The sequence below is a fragment of the Gymnoscopelus braueri genome (assembly GCF_963280865.1).
Source record: "Gymnoscopelus braueri genome assembly, chromosome: 20".
NCBI lineage: Eukaryota > Metazoa > Chordata > Actinopteri > Myctophiformes > Myctophidae > Gymnoscopelus > Gymnoscopelus braueri.
Window position 1 is genome coordinate 45,902,550 of NC_137622.1, and position 25,727 is coordinate 45,928,276.

At 41.2% G+C, this 25,727-nt stretch overlaps 1 protein-coding gene across 1 annotated transcript in view; it reads left to right on the plus strand.

The window, feature by feature from the left end:
* The window catches only part of LOC308075752 (uncharacterized protein), a 183,717-nt gene that overhangs the window by 59,471 nt on the left and 98,519 nt on the right, over nucleotides 1–25,727 (plus strand). The window lies entirely within an intron of this gene.

Here is a 25,727-nt window from a genome sequence, read left to right on the forward strand (position 1 = left end):
AAATATAAAGGAAAATATGAAGCCTGGTGTTAAGAAAGAACACAGAACTGGCTAACGGAAATAATTTGTTCCCTCCACTACAGAGAGAGAGAAGGTGAGTGTAAATGGTTAAAACTTGCATGACTAAGCTATCAATATGACCGATTTTGAGAATTTAAAGTGGATTATCTTCTCTCATGAAGCTCTGAGAAAGTTCCCCTTTCATGACTTTTCCTAAATATTTGTTTCAAATCATCTCCGTTTTTTCTTCTGAAACGTATTATAAATATGAAATATATACCATATATACCATCCCAACCGTTATATTTCGGCTAAATTGACCGCTCTCCCCCTCTCTCCCCCAGGGAAGAGCAGTTGACACCTCTAGACCCCCCGCAGAGCGGCCCGTAGACGAGCTGCAGCAGCGAGTCTATGCGAGTCTATGTTGCCATGTCTGCTTATTATAAGCGACTTTGGGCTTGTTTTTCACGTCTTTCTATTATTATTAATATTATAATTATATATATAATTACATTATAATGGTAATACTTTTCTACTCCACTACAGCTCAGAGGCAAATCTTGTACTTTTACTTCACTACAATTATTTGAAAACTTTAGTTACTAGTTACTTTGCAGATATAAATATCTTTTCATACTTGTTTAGATTAGAGCTTCATGCATTTTTATGTGTGCGTGCGCGGCTGCAACTTTAAAAGGGGGTGTGTGTGAGCCTGCTTATTTCTCTCTCAAAATTTGGCAACCCATTTTCAACTCTCAGCTTTTTAGAAGACAATGGAACCCCCCACTGTTTGGGGGAGAAAGTGTGAACTAGTCTGGAGCAGAGAGGGGAGACAGTGGCCAATAGGATAGCCTGATTTGGGGATCAAAATGATATTTTTTCAGGCTTGGTGGAGGAGAATGAAACCTCAGTCATGCGAGTGTTAAACAACCCTTTTGAAGCTTTTGTAGTTTGAATCATTGTAGCTGCAGTTGAAACCAGCTCAACTTGGATTGTACAAATAGCTTTGTAGATTTTGTAGCAGCAACAAACGTTGACATCTTCATGTTGTTGGTTTCCATTGAAAAGGAATAATAGCTGCCAGTGTAAACACAGCATAACACTGTATAACTACAGAGATATTGAACGGCCCACGTCCTGCGTCTCTGTGACGCATCTTTTTAAGAAAAGACACATTAAACCAACCACCACTGCATCCACAGGACACAAGCATAAAGCCTGTGCGTATCCACGCTTAGTGAATCAGGCCCAATAATATAACATTTAGTCAACATATGGTGGCTGTCTGCTTGTATTACAACTTAACAGGTGCGCCAATCCTGGGGGGGGGGGTTGGTGCCAGATTGATGTCAGATTTGTCCCTCCCATGAGTTACTTATGAGTTATTTTGAATAATAATAAATAAATAAGAATCTATGAATACTTATTTAAAGGAGTAGTTCACCCCACAAAATGACGTATTTTCTATCAATTGCACACCCCTTGAAGCCGGAAATACACCCGGTCATCAAATTATTGGCTTAGGAATGCAACAAAAACTAAATAAAATCTATGAATTCAAGGCTTCATGGGGTGTGTAATTGATAGAAAGTAAGTCATTGTTTAGGTGAAATACTCCTTTAAGCCATTGAATCCGGGAACGCATCGCTGTCATTTTAGATTTCTTTGGCTTTTCAAAAATAGCTGATCTACAAGCTCATCGCGCTATGAGCTTGTAGAACTGCTATTTTAAAAAAAATCATGAACTTTTGGGCGTCCCTGGAACTAAATATTTGACAAATGTTCTCTTTAAAAAATATATATTCCAAGATTTGCACACATTTTCACAAATTTAAAAAATTGCAGATCTACAAGCTCATAGCGCGGCACTCGGTGCCGCGGTATGTAGATCTGCTATTTTTGAATAGCCAAAGAAATCTTAAAATGACATAGATGATGCCTTCCCGGTCTTAAAGGGTTAATAGAATCGAACCCACTTTTGAAATAATTCACACAAACACGATTTATTTGGATGTTGAACAATGAAAGAGGAATATCTAAGCTGACTGCTAAAATTACAATTTTGTGTGATGAAGATGTACAAACAACGAGTCTGGAAGGAGCTCAGTGCAGTAAGTTAATATACATAGCCAGCGTCATAATATGAATAACTGTATTAATTAATTATACAGTAGCTATTGATAATAAATGCTCATTATTTGTGCACTGACGCTGTCTGCAGGCGTTCTGAATGTTGTAAGTGTGAACATACAACAATAGTCCAGTTACACAAACCAAAATAGGTTTCGAGGCCTATCAGGCTCGAAGCCTTATTACATCTCTACACTTTCGCTATTCTTCCGCCACTTTTTGCAGTTCTGGCCTAACCGTGTGGTCACTTTTTACGAAACTCGGCAATATGGTAGAGGGCTATGCCAAACGGCAAAGACCCGAAACTCACAACCATTGGCCAAAGGGTGGCGCTGTAGCACTCAATTGAAAATGCCAACTTTGAACAGGTACAACTCATGCCCTGTTTGACCTACAGCCATGAAACATCGATACACACATGCGTCTCCTCATGCCTAACAACTTTCATACTCTGACTTTTGACCTCTGACCTTTAGATTTCTCACCATTTTTAATTATATGAAAAACAGTAAAAATCTATCTTCTCCTGAGATCTTTGAGCAATCTGCACGAAACGTTTTACACATGAACTTTGGACCTCTGCCAACAAACGTGAGCAAGCGGATTTTCCATAAGTGAAAACGTTAAGCTTTTATAAGCCAATAAATATTGCAGTTTTATGAAATGTATTCGTCTGCCCCTAACACGTACATGCAGACTCACATTTGTTTGAAACTTTGCAATAATGTAGAGGGTCATTCCAAGTATCACCAATATTACTCCAATTGGTCAAAGGGGGGCGCTATAGCAATTTTTGGAAAATGAAAACCTTAAACAGGCAAAAGTCATGCCTCGTTTGGCCGACAGCCGTGAAACTTGCTTACACATGTGCCTTGACTCATGAGGAACACATCTATCACTTTGAGCAGTAAGCTCCGCCCTTAGATTTTACGCCATATTGAGCAGTTTTTAAAACATTTAAACCCAGGATTTCTGAGCAATTTGCGTGAAACTGTGTCAAATGTGTTAGCTCCTTTTTCACCAGTTCAGGTCTGTTGGCCCAATGGCTTGATTGCTTAATCATCTGCCTTGAAACCACAGGGTCACCGGTTCAAGTCCCACCTCATGCAGACTTCATCTCAATTGCATTGCACACAACATGACTGTATCAATGAATAAATGTGCAATTGTTAAATATAACATGAAACGCTTATTTGAGGGTAGTTATTTTCAATGTATGATGTACCTCATTCCCCCTTTTGTTTTGTTTTGTTGGATTCTCCTTTCTCACTGACTAAGGCTGTGGATTGAATAGCTCAATCAGTAAAATGTTAGCCTCATGTTCCGAAGGTTCCCGGTTCAAATCCCACTCATTACAGTTTACATTTAAATTGCATTGTACAAAACATGACCCTGTTAATTCAGACATGTGCAATTTTTAAAAATCTACAATCTCACAACTTTTCAGATAGCAACGCGTTGTGAGCTTGTAGATCGACTATTTTCACTAGTTTCCATTCCGAGAAGACAAAAAAAAACTTTATTGGTAAATGTTTTGTGAACCAGTGATCTAGAGTAGTTAGCGAAACAGAGGCTTGGTTCGTAACGGACGGAAAAAACTATAGATATCAACAGACACCATCAGGGAGGCCATATCTCTAGCTCAATGAGAAGAGAGGCAGCCTGTGAATCCATAGGTTGCTGGTTCGATCCGTTTCCCCAACAATGCGTTGAGTTGATCATCATTTGGAATTCTTAGTTTTACAAATAGTGTTTCTTGAGGTTAGGTCGTTGTTTTACTGAGGTGAAGGTTAGTGACGGTGGGTGTAGAAAAGAGTCATCTAGTCAGCAACCTTCCCCCTATTCCCATGGATTGGATCCACCCCTCTCACCTGCTCTCACACATCACCAATCACACCTGTCTTCACTCACAACTCATTAGTGGCCTGGTGGCTTTTTTCTTTGAAATAATGTGTAGTTTTTCAAATGTTTAACTTTAAGCGCCCGATGCCACGTTATTGGCCATGGCCATTTAAAGTGTAGCAACATTAACAAACACATGAGTCTATACCTGTAACAATGCTCTATACACCAGGGAACTAAATTACTCATATGCTGTGTTGCTTTTGCCAGGATTCGATCCCATGACCTTGCGGTTCAGAGTCAAGAGCTCTTCCAACTGAGCTGCCCAGACAGAAGAAGCAATATACATTGACATTATATGAACGTGCAACTTTTACACTACATCACTCCGATTTAATCAAAAAAAAAAAAGCTATGTGATATATACATTTTGAGTTAAGACCATTAATATCAACCCATGTCCCTCTGCACTCTAGCAATCAGTGCACCTGGTAATACCTAGCCTGTCAGTCATTGGCTCCTCAATGGTGCTGAAAAGTAACTATTTACATTTACTCAAGTACCAATACAAGTGATTACAATGCACAGTACAATTTTGAGGTACTTTTACTTTACTTTTCATTTGTGTTACTTCTACTCTACTACAATTACAGCATAATATGACAGCTTTAGTTACTTGTCACTTTGCAGATTTAATTATTCATACAACACCTACAGTAACCACATACAGCCGGTCTACAATGTGATGCGTTATGAGCTTGTAGATATATAATAAGCAATCCATGCTGTATGATAACTTACCACACATGAAATCCAATTCTGTCTATCCAATGGCTCAGTCAGTACACTGTCTACCTGCAAGTATGCAGGTCCCTGGTTCAAACCCCAATTTAACCAGTCCAAATATAATTTACTGAACAAAAATCATGACTTTCTTCATTAATGCATGTTCACTTTTTAAAGACAAGATGAAATGGCATTTGACAGTATTTGTTTGTCAATTTGACATATCAATTCTGACATATGTTCTTGTAGAAGAGTCCTCCTAGTGTGCAACACTCCCCCTGGCCTATTCCCATGGATTGGATCCACCCACCTCACCTGCTGTCACTCCCTCTCAATCCATAATCACACCTGCCCTCACTCACTCCTCATTAGTCTCTCTCTTTCTCTCTCTCTCTGCCTCTCTCTCTCTCTCTCTCTCACTGCCTCTCTTTCTCTCTCTCTCACTGCCTCTCTATCTCACTGCCTCTCTCTCTCTCTCTCTGCCTCTCACTGCCTCTCTCTCTCTCTCTCTCTCTAACTGCCCCTCTCTCTCTCTCTCTCTCTCTCTCTCTCTCTCTCTCTCTCTCCCTCTCCCTCGAAACCGCTTGTTGTTGCTTGCAGCTATATTTACCTCTATAACCTTCCTAGTCCCCCCAGGAAAGTGCGGAGAAAAAGTCTAGATTCCACGGAGAGCAAGTCTTGATTCCGCGGAGAACAATTCTTGATTCCGCGGCTTATCGTTAATATTCCACTGGCATTAAAAAACAACCTAAAATTACCAGTTATCAAGCAAAAATAGATTAAGTTTTAATAATCAAGTAAATTCCATAATGAAATAGATACAATTAATTGTTATACCATTCTAAAACACTAAAATACAGTGGAACATAGTAAGCGAGTCAATGTTACTGGTTATAAATAGACGTGGTCCAATCAGGCCGATAGCAATCACCGATCCAATCATTTTTTATTTTTGTATTAATGCATGTAGAATGCATTTTTACCATTTATTTTATAGGAATACAAGACAATATGTCTTAAAACACTGGCTTACAGTTATACGGTTACAATTATTGGCGACTAAAGAAATATGAATTAAAGAAATTAAGACAAATACTGACAATGCCTCTGAACATTGGCTTGCAGTTATTGCACATAGCCAAATGCAATAATAATATTAGGCTTGTCATTCAGGATGGGAAATAATAAAGTTATCCTTTGGTATTATTGTTTTGTTTTGTTAAAAGGTACTATATTCTGATAGTAATCATTGCTACAGAGCGTTTGTTCGGTCACAGCGTCTGTCCAGCTGTTTAGTAAACACAATATAAATACATTTTCAGGTAGGTGACAACATTTAAGCCAATCAGGAGAGAGCACTGAAAATGCATGTTCTTTCGTTTAATAAAGAGCTGGAGAGACATGGAGACTCCTTTTACTGAACAAACACTCTTATAGCGGGGGTGGGCAACATCTTTTTCCAGAGGGCCACATTGACTTTTATAAAGTGAATGAAGGGCCGCACACTGGAAATTTGAATTGAAACTTAAAACACACAGTGCTGAATTATGTTAAACTACAATAGTATGGAGTTACATTTGTGTCTTTATTAACCAAACAAAAGAAAATAATTTGAGAGAGAAAAAATATAAACAGAGCAAAGAATAGTTTTGAATGAAAACAAATTAAAACAGCAAGCAAAAAATAATAATTTGTAAGCAAAGGAAATTATATAAACAGAACAAAAAACTATTTTTAATTAAAACAAATTAAAAACGCAATCAAAAAAATATATTTGCAAGCAAAAAAATATAAGATTTGAAAGAAAATAAAAAATAATTGAGAACAAAACTTTTAAAATTCAAGAGTAAAAAAATAAGGAAAAACGGTTTAAACTACATAAAACAAAATACTTAGTAAAATGTTTGGGTAATAAAATGTGTTGTGCTAAATAAAATGTTTTTAATGTTTTTTTCCCTCATTTGCGAATGAAAGTTGTTTTTTCTGATTGCAAAATGCCTTCTCTCTCAAAACCTATGTCTTTGGTCTCGATTTTTTTTCTCTCTCTTGGATTTGTTTGTGTGAGGGGTTAAAGTTCAGAAGGCGGGTCCTACGCTGATAGATGTAAGACACCTCTCCATTGGTCACTTGGAGTCTGAGTGACAGCTCCCCCTTCCTTATGTAGCTTGTTGAATGCAGGGATGGAGGTGTGTTACGGCCAGCATGGTTTTTTGATTGATTGAATTATTAGCAGTTTGCAAAAAAAACTAAAAAACATGAAAGTATAATGCCAGGTCAGCTAAGAGTATTTTAAACCCAAGAAAGATGACTTGTTTCCATTGGGGTCCTTTGTACTCAATTCATAGAGACATTTAATGACAGACAGATATACACTACTATGCAAAACATCATAAAAACAAAAACAAAAAAAATATGTACAGTAAACAGTTTGAGTAAACAGATTGATGGAATACTTTATTAACAGTAGGATACAGAGGTACAATTGTACAATGATTGTTATAAGGATAACACAAAAAGGCTTGTTTACATTGTGGTCCTCTGGGACTGAGGTCAGAGCTCCATCCCAGCTCTGGATGCTACACTATTCGTTACAATATTGAGCATTTTAGGCTATTAGCAATTCAGATGATTCCCTAATGTTAGGTTTCTGTTCTACTTACAGTTTGTGATCTGTATTTAAAATTGTTGTATTGTTGTTACTGTTATAGTAGGCCAGTGGTTCCCAAACTTGGGATCGGGACCCTCAGAGGGGGTCCCCAGATTAGCTTAATGGGCAACATTGTTTTCTCTCTCAACAGTAAACAAACCAACCTATACAGTATAAGTGTATACAGGGTAACACATTTCTAAAGTGACAATTTAATGACTTTTAAGACCTTTTTAAGGCATTGTGCGCTTGTAGTTCGGCTATTTTCACAATATTTATCTGTGGAACCGAGTCAAACTAAATCTAATGCCTGGGTCAGGGTGGGTGGTCCCCAGTTCAAGTATGATTATTTTGGGGGGTCCCCAGTTCAAGTATGATTATTTTAGGGATTCACAGCCTGAAACATTTGGGAACCCTTTGAAATTATAAAATAAAGCTACATTATTTTATGTTATATTCGTTATTCTAATTAAGGCAAGGCTGAAGTGACTGGCCTATTGGCCAGGCCCATTCCAGATAGACTGCTTTGGAAACGTTTCGTCTGATAGTGTGCTTCAGGCTGTGAATCCCTAAAATAATCATATTTGAACTGGGGACCCCCCAAAATAATCATACTTGAACTGGGGACCACCCACCCTGACAAGCACTTGAAATTGTAGGCATTAGATTTAGTTTGACTCGGTTCCACAGATAAATATTGTGAAAATAGCCGAACTACAAGCGCACAATGCCTTAAAAAGGTCTTAAAAGTCATTAAATTGTCACTTTAGAAATGTGTTACCCTGTATACACTTATACTGTATAGGTTGGTTTGTTTGCTGTTGAGAGAGAAAGCAATGTTGCCCATTAAGCTAATCTGGGGACCCCCTCTGAGGGTCCCGATCCCAAGTTTGGGAACCACTGGCCTACTATAACAGTAACAACAATACAACAATTTTAAATACAGATCACAAACTGTAAGTAGAACAGAAACCTAACATTAGGGAATCATCTGAATTGCTAATAGCCTAAAATGCTCAATATTGTAACGAATAGTGTAGCGTCCAGAGCTGGAATGGAGCTCTGACCTGACTCAGTCCCAGAGGACCACAATGTAAACAAGCCTTTTTGTGTTATCCTTATAACAATCATTGTACAATTGTACCTCTGTATCCTACTGTTAATAAAGTATTCCATCAATCTGTTTACTCAAACTGTTTACTGTACATATTGTTTTTGTTTTTGTTTTTGTTTTTATGATGTTTTGCATAGTAGTGTATATCTGTCTGTCATTAAATGTCTCTATGAATTGAGTACAAAGGACCCCAATGGAAACAAGTCATCTTTCTTGGGTTTTAAATACTCTTAGCTGACCTTGCATTATACTTTCATGTTTTTTTTGCAAACTGCTAATAATTCAATCAATCAAAAAACCATGCTGGCCGTAACACACCTCCATCCCTGCATTCAACAAGCTACATAAGGAAGGGGGAGCTGTCACTCAGACTCCAAGTGACCAATGGAGAGGTGTCTTACATCTATCAGCGTAGGACCCGCCTTCTGAACTTTAACCCCTCACACAAACAAATCCAAGAGAGAGAAAAAAAAATCGAGACCAAAGACATAGGTTTTGAGAGAGAAGGCATTTTGCAATCAGAAAAAACAACTTTCATTCGCAAATGAGGAAAAAAAACATTAAAAACATTTTATTTAGCACAACACATTATTACCCAAACATTTTACTAAGTATTTTGTTTTATGTAGTTTAAACCGTTTTTCCTTATTTTTTTACTCTTGAATTTTAAAAGTTTTGTTCTCAATTATTTTTTATTTTCTTTCAAATCTTATATTTTTTTGCTTGCAAATATATTTTTTTGATTGCGTTTTTAATTTGTTTTAATTAAAAATAGTTTTTTGTTCTGTTTATATAATTTCCTTTGCTTACAAATTATTATTTTTTGCTTGCTGTTTTAATTTGTTTTCATTCAAAACTATTCTTTGCTCTGTTTATATTTTTTCTCTCTCAAATGTTTTTCTTTTGTTTGGTTAATAAAGACACAAATGTAACTCCATACAATAGGCTATTAACCCAGCCTGAAGGCCTGCGTCCTTACTTCACAACACAATAATGTTCAGTTTCAAAATATTTTTTTACAGCTGTATGTGTCACTCTGGTGTACTCTGAGGTTGCAATAAAAAGATAAACATCCACTTCAGTGCATTATCAACTTTTAAATTACAATTTATATATTGCCAGTTGTTTGATATTCACCACTTCATAGGTCACTTATGAAACACATTGCATTTATAAATATGGACTCAAGGCTGACTGTTTCACAAGTATAAACCTTTAATTAATATTTTGAGTACATACCTGCATTGCATCAAAGAATTGAGACATTTGTAATATTCACAGGCACAACTTTGTACATAGGTGGCATATTCATGAATATAAACATGAATTAACTGTACTCAAATCATTTTTTGTTCTGTTATTTCTTGTATAACTGTGTGTGACTGTTTTCACTTTTAATACCAATCAGATCTGCATCACTGAATGACAGCAAAACAACTTTTACTGTTCATGAAAAAACTGTTAAACATTGATTGATTGATTGAATATTTTATTAGGCAAAAAATGTAAAACAGCACAGTTACATTTAAAATACTTTGTCTAACAGGTCCGTTCATAAAAGTCCTTGCGGACTTGTTTCCAATGAGGGCCTTGGTATTCAATTCATAGGCATATATAGTGGCACCACAGTTCAAATATCATTAAAAAATAAAACAGCAAAAAAAATAACACTATGTACAACAAAAAAAATAAAAAAGAGGGGGAAACAGAAACAGAAATACATTACATTCATTGTCTCTTCTGTTTTGGTTGTGCAACAATAAGTAATATGAGAGTGGGGTAGTTATGAATGACACTCTCATCACGAAAAGCTTTGCCTACCCGTTATTTAGCCTGATGGGAACAATTGGGACGGTCAGCTCTCTTTACAAGTCCATCAAAGTCTGGCGTCATTTCTGATGTTGAAATGCGCAGCACAGAGGAGAGATGGTTATCTGTCAGGCGTGATCTGTAGCGTGACTTGTTGTAGTTCATCACAGAAAAGGTTTGTTCGCACACATAAGTGGAGCCAAACAAAACAAGCATCCTCTGTGCGTGCTTGCGCAGGTTTGGAAACTGCGTTTCATTCAGAGAGCCATAAAAACTGTCCAGCGTGCATGTAGTAAACTTTTGTTTGATAGCAGCGTCACTCTGGATGTCAATCAGTTCTAGTTGCACATCTGGGGGGGCTTTCTCGCTGTCGATTGAAAGGGGAGAGGACACCAGCTCCAGCTCCGGTTCTATCTTCGCAAAGTCAGAGAAACGGCGGTTGAACTCGCTGTGGAGGTTTGTGAGAGTAGTGCTGTATCTGTCAGTGTGGCTTGCGGGCACATCCAGGGTCGCAAGCGTTGGGAAATGTGTGAAGCACTTGTTATTCATTTGTCGGGAAAGCAGGGTGAGCTTGGCTTTGAACGCTCGCACATGTGAATACAGCTCGTGCACAAAAGCATTCTTTCCCTGCAGCTTCAGATTGAGGTCATTAAGATGCCCCAATAAATCCACCCCGAATGCAAAGTCACACAACCAATCCGGGTCTTGCAACTCTGCAAAATCTTCAGCTTTCCCAACAGTGACCAGGAACGTCGCTATTTCGGCTCTCAATTCCCACACACGTTGAAACACCTTCCCCAGGCTCAGCCAGCGAACATTCGAGTGGTAGAGCAAGTCAGTGTGCTCCGTTTCCCTTTCCTCCAGCAGCTGGATGAACTGGCGATGGTTAAGCCCTCAGGCACGAATAAAGTTGACGATTTTCACCACCGTTTTAGCGACATGCTCCATTTGCAAAACAGATTTACACAGGGATTCCTGGTGAATTATGCAGTGTAGGCAGATCAAATCTGCGCTGGGGTTGTCCTCTCTTACCCGGTCCTGCAGTCTCCGCAGGAGACCGATGTTCTTGCCAGTGAGGTTTGGAGATCCATCTGTTGTCACATTCAGCAATTTATTCCATGGCAGGTTCAGCCTCTCCAAACAGCCTGACACCCGGTCGTAGAGATCTGCTCCTCTTGTTGTGCCCTTCATTGACTCCATGGCAAGAAATTCCTCCACTATTTCAAACTTGTCATTGATCCCTCGAATAAAAATAAGTAGCTGGGCAGTATCTTTGATGTCTGTGCTCTCATCCAGTACGATGGAAAAATATGTAAAGTCATCTGCCTTTTTTGACAATTCAGCAGACAAGTCTTCATCAATTAATTCCACACGCCTTGTGACTGTGCGACGAGAGAGACTGATATTTTCGAACTGGGTTTTCTTTTCAGTGCCCATTGCAGCTAACCATGTTAGCTGCAATCAACATACAGTCTTTAACAAATTCACCATCAGAGAACGGCTTGCTATGTTTTGCGAGCCTGTGTGACAGTACGTAGCTAACTTTCGTTGCCGTTTCTTGAATGGTCGACTGCTTTGTTAAAGTATTCTGCTGGGTAGTTAATCTGGAGGCCAGTTTCAGGACTTCTTTTTCTCTTTCCTGCGATGACATGTTCGCACCATATTTGGCATGTCTGGTCGTATAATGTCTCTTGATGTTGTATTCTTTGAACACAGAAACACTCTCGTTGCATATCAAACATATTACCTTTTTGTCTACACATGTGACAAAAAACTTAGATGTCCACTCTTTGTTAAAGACACGACATTCCGAGTCAACTTTTCGCTTTTTTGCATTCATCTTTCTGTTTCTTTCATCACCGCAACACAACCTGTTGTGTCCGTCGTGTTGTGCATGTGCACTGACAATAGCCGATCTACAAGCTCACAACTCCTTGTGGCTGAGCCATGTTGTGAGCTTACAGATCGACTGTTTCCGGCACGCGACTGGCATCTCTCTGATAGGGCCGCCTGGCTGCAGAATGAGCACGTGACCGCTGCTGGAACACAGTTGCAAAAAACAGCACGTCAGCGCCCTCTGTTGGAACTTAGTAAAATTAATTTAATTGAAAGCCACTTATATAATGCTGCCTGTTATATATTTTTGCTTTGTTTTTGTTTTTCCTTTGAAGACGTCGCGGGCCGTATTGAGGGGCCGTATGTTGCCCAAGTGTGCTCTATAGCAATGAGTATTATCACAATATAGAGCTATTTAACACTTATGTAACCCATTAAGACCTGAGGCTATTCTTAAAAGAAATCTAAATCCTAACTTTTTTGAAAAAATCTAAAACATTTTTTTTCAAGATTTTTCTAAAATAGCAGATCTACAAGCTCAAAGCGCGGCACTCGGTGCCGTTCTATGAGCTTGTATATCTGCTATTTTTTAATAGCCAAAGAAATCTAAAGTGACACAGATGGGTTCCAGGTCTTAAAAAAGCAAATCACTTACCCTACCTTTAAATGGATAGTTCACCTGAATAGCTAAATAATAATTGTTATTATATTAGCCTTTATTTTACCAGGGAGTGTCAGTAGCCACGTTTACATGGACGCTTTTCTTCCAATCTGATTAAAATAAACCCGATTGAAGGTTTTGGATCAAGTGTTTACATGGGATGTGATCTAATCCGATCTGGTGTATATGTTACAGGGTGAATGGAGAACCAGGTAGATTGAAGAAGGCGTGGTCGTTTTTACCACCCACCCAGCAATTCTGTAGAAGCAACACTAGAGGGAGCCACAAGCCAGGCTTGTGCACAAACATATATGGCTGCGACCACACACACACACAGTCAGTCACACACACACACACACACACACACACACACACACACACACACACACACGCACACGCACACGCACACACACGCGCTCATGCTTTTTTTGGTTTATTGAAAGCAGGACTGTTAAGATACTTTTATTGTGTTCTGGCTTTTGTTTTACTTTCTCCCTGACACACACACACACACACACACACACACACACACACACACACACACAGTGATCCATGAAAAGAACTATTCTGTCCCTATCGGTTTACAACTCAAACGGCGCTGAGTCGACTAGTAGAGCATCGGCCGGTCAGCGCGGGCACTCGCGCCCGGAGGCGCGAGGGCGCGCTTCCTCGGCCTCAAGCTCCACTAAGTCGGCGCGCCTCCGTCGTGGACAAGCGTGTGCGTGTGCACGCGTGTTCAGCGTTCCCCTAGCGTAGCTTCCTGGTTGCTATGTGGGGGGGAACAACAAAAGACAGGTCCGCGTCGGCACATCAAAGCCCCGCCTCTCCGCGTTCTCCTTCTCCTCCTCCTCGGAGGAGAAGGAGAACGGTTTATTTCGCGAGGAGGAGCTCCTCCTCGCGAAATAAACCCTCCTCCTTCTCCTCGGGGGAGAAGGAGGAGAAGGAGGACGGTTTATTTCTCAGCCTCACGTAATAAACCCCCGCCTCGCAGCGCCGCGTCCTCCTTCTCCTCCTCGCGAGCCTCGCTAATAAACCCCATCTCGAAAAGCCCCGCCTCGCCCCGAAGCCCCGTGCCTAAAAACGAGCGCTCTGTCTTCAATCTACCTGGTTCTCCATTCACCCTGTGACATATACATAGACCTGTTTTCAATCGGATTAGCTGTGGCGCAAATGATGAAATACATTGCATTTCCCTGTATCCATTAGTAACTTTATATAATAATAATAATAATAATAATAATAATAATGATAATAATAATAATAATAATAATATATAATGCAAATGCACATAGCCTAGCCTATAAACAATACATATTTGCGCCTGGCGGCCCATAAGAATATAATAGCCTACATGTCATGGTCCATGGACAAGTGAATTCACGATAATAACAAAAAGGCTGTAGTTAATTAATATTTAGGCTACTTATAAAATGTCCTATTTTCTTATATTCCCTTACCCCAGTCCCATTATTATTTATCTGATGAAGGATATGGGATATTGTGCTGGTGGTTTCTTAGGCTTTGATGGCGTTTTCAAAAAGGTGGCGTTTTCAAAAAGTTACTGGCCTGGGGCCCGTTTCAAGAAACCTGGATTAGGGATAAACCGGGTTTAATCGGCTATCCTGGCTTAAATTATCCAGGATCAACCATGAATCAGTTTCACGAAAGCTGAGTTAGCTCAGCAGATTAACTTAGCCAGTAAACCTGGATATGTTTATCCAATTTAGCTGTGAAGTTAGCCAGGCTAACAGCCAAGCTTTATTAATCCAGTGCCTTGTTCTTCAAGTTTTGTGAAATAGCTGTTAGTCCAATGACTCCTATCGTAAACCAATGAGTTTTTCCACACTTATTCAATTCTTATGCGAAAATCGAAGATCTACAAGCCCGGAAAAAAAAGGTCTTATGGCGCCCGTGGACCCCCGCCCCCCGTGGACCCCCGCCCCCCGTGGACCCCCAGCCCCCCGTGTACCCCGGACCCCTGTCGGGGGTCAACGCTTTCTCCCTGGATCTATATTTATTGCGGCCGTGTTTCCTTTCTTGTCATGAACTGACTCAAATCATGACAAAATTGGGAGACGACACACAGGAACTTAACTTTAAATGTATTTATTTGTAACCAAAAGAACCAGAAAGTTATATTTAAATAGAATGGGGTGTGTATAGTCAGTGGTATCAGTAGTGTAGTGCATGTATGGATGTGTGAGAATGTAGTGTATGTGCAAGGTGCAGAAACAAGGTAGAACTAAACTCAAAAGGAACCAAAAGCAAAACAATGTTTCCTGTGTAGGAGAGAGAGACAGAATGGCTCTGGCCAGCCTGCTTAAATACTCCAGCAGGTGATTGGAGTCAGGTGTGCCTCGTCGTCTAGGCACACCCCTGCAGGCTGGTCCCCTCCTCCTACACAGAACCAGAACACCATTATTATCACAGCAACGCTAGACACAAATAGGATGGGTCATCACACCCCCCCCCCATAAGATAGGAGACCAACTAGGTACTCCGTAACATTTAATTCCACTTTACAGTTCTCATCAATCATACTAATACCTGACCCATCCATCCCACCACCAGCTCACCCCCTCAGTCACCTGTAGAAACAGTATTAAGAGTGATGAGTGACAGAGTAAATAGACAGGCAGTTTTACATTTTCCACAGCACAGCCTTATGACCAAATAACTTTAATTTAGACTTCAGAATATCAGTCAAAGTTACCACAACAGCATAACCTACTTGGTCTACGGCAATCTTCCATGCGTGGTAAAGGGAACGACTCAGGTTTTGTAACACTGTTGACCTTTCTTAAGTCTGTGTAAGGTCGAAAAGTGGGCTTTTTAAACAAAAGACACACAGAGTCCCAACTGCAATTTGAAGGTTCTGCCAAATTGTTATCTAGCATATACCTAACCTCCTTATCCAGTTGGGCTCGTGTTTCATCTCCAATAACAATAGCGTGCTCTATCAGATGTGTCTGTGATGGTGTGTCTGAAAATAGCAAAGGACAGCTATTAACCATAGAAACCAACTCCTTCCTTTTTGTCTCATCCAAATGTCCAAGTACTTTTGGTAAAGCTTTTAGTGCCTCAGAGCCGTTTACCCGTACTTGTAACACATTCTCATCTGCCGGCCAATCTCCCCCTCCATTAACCTCCCCCGCCGAAGAACCACCCACCGTGCCTATGCACAATGAAGGCTCAACGTAAGGGACGTCACTGGAGCTTTGGGACGCCGACACACGAGAACCGTATGGTTTCACCAGATTCACATGACACAGCCTAGACTTTCCTTTAGGCCACACTTTATCCCCTGCCAAATCATTACCAAGGATTATGTCAACCCCTTCTACTGGTAACTCAGGACGCACTCCTACCACCACCTCCCCACTAACCAACCCACAGACAATGGTCATTCTATGGAGGGGTACGGGAATGATCTGCATACCCATACCTCGCATTAAAATGCAATCGCCCGTCTCTGAACCTGAGGACAATGGAATTACACCTTGACGGATAAAAGTATATAATGCACCTGTGTCTCTCAAGATGTTAACTCTAACTGCCTTTTTACCAGGCAGTGCTACATAACCCTCTGAAAGAAATGCTGAATACTCAGCCTTAGAGTCACACCCAGTGGAACACCTGATGTCCGAAACACCTTCCGTTTTAACAATTAGCTGCGGTGAGGGAATTTGTGCAGCCAAAGCGGCCGGTTTGATTGGTGCACCACTTAACATCTTCTCTCTAGCTTTGAGAGCAAAACACTCCTTTTTCCAATGCCCACTTTGATGGCAAAAATGACAAACATTAGGGTCATCCTGTTTCCCTGAACTATGTTCAACTTTGGAAAAACTTGAATCCCCCTGCCCCCCAAACCGTTTTTCCGTACGCACTGGACCACCGGTCTGATGCGTGTAGTCACCACCAACTACCTTTTTGTGTGTTAAACAGTATTCATCAGCCAAGATGGCTGCTTCTTGGGGTGTTTTAACTTTTCTCTCAGTTATATAGGTAGCAATATTAACTGGTACACAGTTTTTTAATTGTTCCAGCGTTAGTAAATCACAAAGCTCTTTGAATGTTTTAACCTCTGACGCTACACACCATCGGTTAAACTGGACCAACATCTCTCTCACAAATTCAACATACGTTTGATCTTCATTTCTCCTCCAATTCCTAAAACGTTGTCGATAAGCTTCTGGTACCAATTCATATGCCCGCAACACTGTACTTTTAACAACTTCATATTTTTGACTTTCTGCTATGGATAACGAAGCATAGGCCTCCTGGGCCTTACCTGTGAGAACACATTGAAGAAGTAGAGTGCGCTCACCATCAGACCAGCCCCTGGCGTCTGCCACACGCTCAAACAGGGAAAAGAACAAATCCGGATCCAGCTCTGAAAACTTGGGAAGTAATTTCAAATTAGACCCCACATTGAATTGCTTTGCTTCACGAACACTCAACTTCAATTTCTCCTGCTCCAATTCTAACTTTAGCAATTCAGTCTTTCGTTTAATCTTTTCCATCTCTTTCTCATGTTCAAGTTGAATTTCAAGCAATTCCTTTTGTTGTTCAAAGCTTAACTGCCTAGAAAAAACTGAAAATGTTTTACCATCTTCCCCCTCGTCCTCCAATAGTACCTCCTCCGGTAACACGTCCTGTGTCACCAAGCTGTCAATCAGAAATACCTTTACCTTAAATTTGACCCGCTTGTCACGGATCTCAACTTTGTAGTGTTCTGCTATTTTTAACAGTTGCTCTTTTGTGCATTTATCTATTAGCTCCACAGAGGGAGCCTGAATAAACTCCTCGACCAAACTCATTTTTCCTTTAAAAAAAAAAAAAACGTGCAAAGGTTTCAACCAAAGAGTGGCAAAAGACCCCGGAGCCCAACTCCCCTCTCTAACCTGCCTACCACAAACTGACTCTCTCGCTCAACCCTAGTCTTCAGTGCGCCTCCTGAGTCCCCCATTCCGACAAGGCATCTCAGTGGTAGCACCCCATCCCATCTTTTGTGGAACACAGTCTAAACCTTAGGAAAAAAAACAAACACTGATTCCCATATGGAGAACCACTGTTGAAAACTACCGGGAGCTGGAACCCCAAGGACTAAACCACTCACAAAATCCAAAAACCTGCACCGTAAAAAAAAAAGTTCCTACTGCTCTCTCCCCCCAACCAAAATACCAACTATGTGCGTCTCCCAAAACAATTTGTTCAAACTAAGAACAACCGCAAACAAGCAAAGCCTACATTTACCAAATTAAATGGTGTGATATCAAAACGCAAGTTTTATTATCACTAGTTTAGGCTAAAAAGTGACGAGCCCCCATCTTGTCATGAACTGACTCAAATCATGACAAAATTGGGAGACGACACACAGGAACTTAACTTTAAATGTATTTATTTGTAACCAAAAGAACCAGAAAGTTATATTTAAATAGAATGGGGTGTGTATAGTCAGTGGTATCAGTAGTGTAGTGCATGTATGGATGTGTGAGAATGTAGTGTATGTGCAAGGTGCAGAAACAAGGTAGAACTAAACTCAAAAGGAACCAAAAGCAAAACAATGTTTCCTGTGTAGGAGAGAGAGACAGAATGGCTCTGGCCAGCCTGCTTAAATACTCCAGCAGGTGATTGGAGTCAGGTGTGCCTCGTCGTCTAGGCACACCCCTGCAGGCTGGTCCCCTCCTCCTACACAGAACCAGAACACCATTATTATCACAGCAACGCTAGACACAAATAGGATGGGTCATCACACTTGCTCATTATACATTTTACTTCCTTGTATGATTCCATGAGCTGCTGCAGTGCTGCTGTTCAGCCACAGAGAAGAACGCCGCTCTGGTTTTGGGCTCCATGATTGGTCAAGTTCAAGAATTCTGCTATCGACTTTCATGGTCTTTTATAGGAATACGTGCACGCACATTTGCACATTCAGCCTGGTTTAACGATCCTGGCTCGACAAAGCCGCTCCTTCTAAGCCCGGCTTGGCGTTCGTGGAACTGAATAAACCAGGCTGAACAGCGCAGGTTTGTCAAACCTGGATTTGCCTTTAAAACCAGGATAATTGTATTCCGCTTTCGTGAAATAGACCCCAGCTCAATAACAGACAGGTCTACCCAGGGGGTGTGTGTGGTACTGTGGTTGGTTGGTGAAAGACGCACAGGAAAGCAGTGGTGTAAAGTAACTAAGTACATTTACTCAAGTACTGTACTTAAAGGTAGGGTAAGTGATGTTTTGCTTAAAAAGAAAAACGTTTTTGTTGACAGGTTACAGCACAATATTCTGATGGTACCTAATCATTGCTATAGAGTGTATGTTCAGTAACATGAGTCTCCATGTCTCCAGCTCTTTAATAAACAGAAAATAAAATTTCAGGTAGGTGACAACATTTCAGCCAATCAGAAGAGAGTACAGCTTAATTTTAATAGTGTTCCAGTTCCAATTTTGCATGCTCATTTCTTGTGTTAACAGTCCTAATTTCACTTGTTTAATCTGTATCCTGTCTGAGTTCTCTATCCTGATTAGATAAAATTGGTATCCTGACCTGAACATGCATTTTCTGTTTAATAAAGAGCTGGAGAGACAGCTGGAGAGACTGTTACTCACAATGAGTACTATCAGAATATACAGCTATTTAACACTTACTTTAACCAAAGAAAATCACTTAGCACTTAAAGGAGAATTCCGGACAAATTAAGTGTTGTCTTTGATGTCTCGTTACTCACCTACCGACGTAAAACCTCGGCAACACGAGTTGCCAGGTTCTGGAAAGAAACAAGCATCCAGTGTTAAATCGTTCGCCATTAACGGTAGCCTCGCAGGAAGTTTCAGCGCATGTTTGACTATCATGAGACTCTACAATGAATCGTAGTAGAGAAAAAAATAACTTTGCATCGGTTATAATAGACGAATTTCCCTAACCCACGCGCTCCCATTATGACAACGGAGGGGGTTTAAAAAATGACGACAGGGGAATCTATGGAAAAAAAGAACGCCACTTTTTACGTCGGTAGGTGAGTAACGAGACATCAAAGATAACACTTAATTTGTCCGGAATTCTCCTTTAACTTATTAAGAAAGGCCTTACGAGGCACGAAGTGGATAGGTTTGATTGATTGATTGATTGATTGAATATTTTATTAGGCAAAACAGCACAGTTACATTTAAAATACTTTGTCTAACAGGTCCGTTCATAAAAGTCCTTGCGGACCTGTTTCCAATGAGGGCCTTGGTATTCAATTCATAGACATATATAGTGGCACCACAGTTCGAATATCATTACAAAAAAAACAGCAGAATTTTTTTTTTTAAATAACACTATGTACACCAAAAAAATAAAAATAAAAAAGTGGGGGGGAAGATATGTACAAGAACAGGGGGGGGGGTCGGCTGTCTAACGGGAAAATGGTACTACCTCCTCTTTTGGCCTCCTGAAAGGTGATTTTTTAAGGCTCTTTTAAATGAGCCCAGCGAACTGCATTTTTTGAGGGATGGGGTTAGACTATTCCAATCCTGGGTGGCAGTGCTGTAGAAGGAGAATTTGCCCATGTTTGTTTTATGGGTGGGTGGTACCAAATTGTTGTTAACGCTCCCTCTGGTATTGTGACTGTGGGTGTCGCTAACCTTTTGGAGGTATTTACTCAGATATGCGGGATTAGGGGGCATATCGGGCAAATTTGCATTTACAATTTTGAAGGCCAGTCCCATTTTTTGTTGTTTAACCCTGTCTTCCACCCTGAGCCAGCCTAGGCTGGCAAAATGGGTGGGAGAAAGGTGGGTCATGGGCCCCAATCCGAGGAGTAGCCGAATCAGTTTGTTTTGGGAGGTTTGAAGCTTAGTCTTCAGTGACACTGAGGTGTTGGAGTACCAGGAGGTGCAAGCATAGTCAAAAAGTGGTTGAATCAGGGCCCCTGAGAGGGTCCTGAGGGCCTGAGGGTTGACAAAAGAGGAAACTCTGCCCATATATTTGGTTCTCTGGTTTACTCTTTTGACCACCTTTGTCGCCATGCTATCACCTGTCAGGTATTTGTCAAGAATACAACCCAAATAGGTAATCTCTTCTTTGCTAGAGATAATTGTGTCATCGACTTTGACCTTGAAATCATTTACATCCATCTGTCTGAGGGAATGTTTGGTCCCAAAGAGAATGGATTCAGTTTTCCCAAGGTGTAGTGACAGTTTGTTATCGGTAAGCCAAGTACGGATTTTTGAGAGTTCGGAGCTGAGCGCCTCCTCAACTTGCAACTTGTCCTCTCCCGAGATCAGGAGTGCCGAGTCATCAGCGAACAGGAACAATTTGCAGTTACAGGCAGCATTCATGTCGTTAATGTATAGAAGGAACAGTAACGGCCCTAGAATGCTGCCCTGAGGAACCCCACAGCTCACCGGGAGGGATGAGGACATGGTTCCGTTGATGTCAACCACTTGTTGTCTTCCCTCCAGGTAAGATCTCATCCAGTTTAGTGATGTGCAGTCAAAGCCAATCGCCCTCAGCTTATCAAGTAAAATTGAATGGTTTACAGTGTCGAACGCTTTTTGGAGGTCCAACATGACCATGGCGCAGTATTTGCCCGCGTCTACCTCACGTTTGATGTAGTCGGTCAAATACAGTAGGCATGTGTCAGTGGAATGGGCGGTTATGAAGCCCGATTGGAATTCAAACAACAGTTTATGCTCGCTAAGGTGGCGGTTGATTTGTTCTTGAATTAAACGCTCTACAACCTTTGAGATAGAACAAAGGATGGAAACAGGCCTATAGTTGCCAGGTTCTAATTTGCTTCCTTTTTTATGCAGAGGGATTACTCTTGCCAACTTGAAATCCTGTGGGACGTGACACTGGCTGATGGATAGGTTTGTGATTTGGGCTACTATGGGGGCAATAGCAGTAGCTGCGTCTCTGAGGAATCTGGTGGGGATATTGTCAAGGCCGGTGGCCTTGTTTGGCTGGAGGGCGAATAGTTTTTTCTGCACATCATCAGCATTTACTGGTTTGAATGAGAAGGAGTCTTTTTTAGCCCCTAGTTTGTCATAATGAGCATGGATGTGGTCAGAACCGTACAAACCTGAATGCTGAGGAAGTTTGCTTACCAACTGGGTTGCAATGGTGGTAAAAAAGCTGTTAAAACAGTTCGCTACCGCTTGCTTGTCGGTAATGAGCACGCCACTTGAAATAATGCAGATGTTTGTAGATTTGGTTTGAATTTTGTTGTTGCAGCCCAATTTCTGTAGCGCTTCCCACAGCTTTTGTGGGTGGCTTTTGTTTGCCTCAATGCTTTCATTTAAGAAATTCTTTTTGGCAGTTTTGACCAATTTGTTTACTACATTTCGTTGATTTCTGCATCTTTCAAGTAGTTGCACATTTTTGCATTTCCTGAACTCAGAGTACATTTTGTTTCTGAGTTTGATGGCATTTAGGATGTCTCCATTCATCCAGGGTTGTGTACGGGCTCTGACTCTCACCACCTTCTTGGGCGCTAGGCTATCAATAACAGACACAAAAGCAGTTTTGAAACCAGTCCAAGATTCCTCAGCCGAGGAGCCACTGAGTACATTTGACCAATCCATTTTCTCAAGAGTTGTTGTGAGAGCTTCTGATGAGTAATTTTTCACAGCTCTGCAGCTGACCGTGCTATGACAATCAACTACAGATCTGTGAATCTTACGCGTGCAGAAAATGATGTTATGGTCGCTTAGGCTGCACTCAATGACCCCACTTAAAGGAATCCTCGACTGGTCCGATGTCAAAATGAGGTAAATGATGGTCTGAGAAGTAGGCCTGTCCCCGACTAAGGATTTGTTTAGTCGAATCTAATTGGCAACTAATTGCCAATAGTCGACTGGCAGTCGACTGATTAAAAAAATACAAATAAAAATAAAAAAATTCAAAGGGCCAAGTCTGCACAGTTTGTTTTGCGTCTCCAGCAGAGTTTCTAGTGTCTCTATCTCTCTCTGGAAGAGGTTGCACATGAACTCTGCAGCCGCACTGAGGCGCTCCAACACAAACAATACCAATACAAAGACGAGGAATAAGAATAATAAAGTGGAAGTTACGTGTGGTTGCAGGTGTAGACTTGGCCAAAAAACAATTTAAATATTTTTTGGCCATTTAAAAAAAAAAGAAAAAAAAAGAAAAACGTTTTTTTTTCCCCGACTAGATTTGACTAAGACACACACAGTCGACTCGGACCCCCCGCGACTAACCAGTCGACTAGTCGACTTAGTCGAGGGCAGGCCTACTGAGAAGTGGGGCCTACCCTCGTGATATTTTTTATCATTTGGGTGAGGCTATGCATGTCACAGAATTTACTGAAAGATTTAAATATGGCGGCGTCTTTCCGGAGTACATCCGTATTATAGTCGCCAATCAAAATCAATCCAGAATTTCCAATGATTGCCATGTGCTCCTCTATTAAATCATAAAAATCATTTTGATCTGGGGACCTGTAGATTGTGCCAATTATCAGGGGTTTAGCGTGAGGATAGGTGACTTTTATCCAGACCGATTCCGTGGAGTTGTTCTCCAATTTTGGGTACACATTGAAAACGATGTCAGATCTCACATAAATGCATACCCCTCCTCCACAAAGAGTTCTGTCTTTCCTAATGACATTGTAGCCTATAATCTCAATTTCAGAATCGTCTACTGAGTCATCCAGTTTTGTCTCTGAAAAAGAGAGAATCCCTACCTTGCCATTTCCAAACATGGATCTTAGTTCAGACATCTTTGTGGAGTTTTTCAGGCTATTCACATTTAGGTGAATGATGTGTAGACCTTTTTTGGAGAAAATCGTGTCCATCTGTTCAGTCTGGAAAAAGTCAGGTTCCTTAAGCTGTTTTGTCCCTGTAGCTTCAAAGGTGGGTGGGGGAGGAGTGGGTGGGTGGGGGAGGAGTGGAGTCGCTGATGGGCGGGGGGGTAGGGGGGTTTGGGTTAAAACCTGATCAGCTGGTTTCGTGGTCTCTGCAGGGGGGACTGCCAGACCTTCCTCTGTCCTGCTGTGGGGGATGTGCTGGGGGTGGTTGGAGGTATCGGGGGAGGGGGAGGGGGGTGGGGGCTTTGTGATTGCAGCAGGACAGTGGGGGAGGGGGGTGTGGGAGGGGGAGGCAGAAGTCCTGTGCTGGCGCCATGGTGTGAAAAACAGGGAGATTTTTTTCTCTGTTTACAAGCCTTCACCACAAAGGAAAACTGTGTAGACGGCGAGCTGCATCCATTGAGAAAGCAGGGAAAAGAACTCCGTTTCCCAGCATTCCACTCGGTGGGACACCCTGTGGTTGTTCTGGTGTCCCGTGTTGCATGGGGAAGCCCTCTCGGCGACGGCGTGTCGGGGGAATCCTCTGTGTCGTCGACGGGGGTCTGTTTGCGAGTGTGTATCCAGGGAACCATGGTTTCATCTCCGTCGCTAGCCGGGACAAATAATCCATTCTCGTTTCACCAGTCTTCGACTAGGGCACTTCCTTGTCTGGTGAGTGGGTCTGAGACAAAACGCTGTTGTGTGATGATCGACTGGGGGGGTTGAAGCTGTTGTTGTTCTCCGTCGAAGCGTGTGCTGCACGCTGTGTTTCGACCATCGCTGTAGAAGCTTGTACTATACAAAGCTCCCGTGAACGTTGGACTCACAGTGGTAGGCCCTGGATTTGGGTGAATACCACCGGATAGCAACAAACTCAGACAGATTATCTTCCTTACCGTCGCTCCGTCAATCTGGGTTGGTTGTTTCCTCCGTGAACATGCCGCTTTCCGTGTGCTCAGTGCTCTGAAAAAGAGCACCTCATGGGACTCGATGAGAATTAATGCCTGTAGTATTGCCGTGTAGCACAGCAAGAAAAAGTCGCTGGCCTTTAGGATCCATTCCAGACGAAGTAGACGTGGCTTCTTTTGCGCTAGAGAGCGAACGTAAATGCGACCGTTCCGCTCGACTGCCATCTCATGTGGCTCGGTTCATAACGTACGGAAGATCCTATAGATATCAACAGACATCATCAGGGAGGCCATATCTCTAGGTAACTTACCTTAAGTACAAATCGGAGGTATTTTTTACTTCAAATCTGAGGGTTTTTTTTTTTTTTTACCTTTTTTACTTTTTACTTGCCTCTGAGACTTTACATCTCAGAGGCAAATATTGTACTTTTACGCCACTACAATTATTTGAAAACTTTAGTTACTAGTTACTTTGTAGATTTTGATTATTATTATTACAAAAAAGAAACATTTACCACTTCAGCCCTATTTAAACATGGGTTATTTGAAAATAGCTGATCTACTCAGACAAACACAACATCTGTTCTGGTATTCCACAGGGCTCAATTCTGGGTCCCTTACTGTTCTCCCTGTATATACTACCGCTGGGAGAACTCATCGCCGATCACGGAGTGAACTTCCATTTCTATGCTGATGATACCCAGCTGTATCTTTCGGTAGCTCCAGACGACCCCTGTGCTCTAGACCCATTGTTGACCTGTCTGTCCAGTATAAAATGCTGGATGAGTGAGAACTTTCTTAAGCTAAATGAGGATAAAACAGAAGTTCTCATAATTGGCTCCAGTGAGCAGAGAGAATCAATAATAAGTAGACTTGGTAACCTGGCTGTAGAAAGTAACACCACAGTAAAGAACCTGGGGGTTATTATCGATTCTGAATTGAATTTTAATACACATTAATCATGTCACCAAGATTGCTTTCTTTTGTGGTAAATTGGCTTATAGTTATTGAACAGTATGCAAGCCAAAACATATAGAAATAATACTACAGGATACTACAGTTAAAGAAGAAATAGTGTTTGCATAGCTATTCAGGGACTCTGCCCGGGGGTGACATCTCCATTGTTTAACCTGGAGACAGTAAGTCTACCATTTGCTTGGTCAACAGGTGGGGGGAGGCTATCACTGACCCCCACCCACATGAA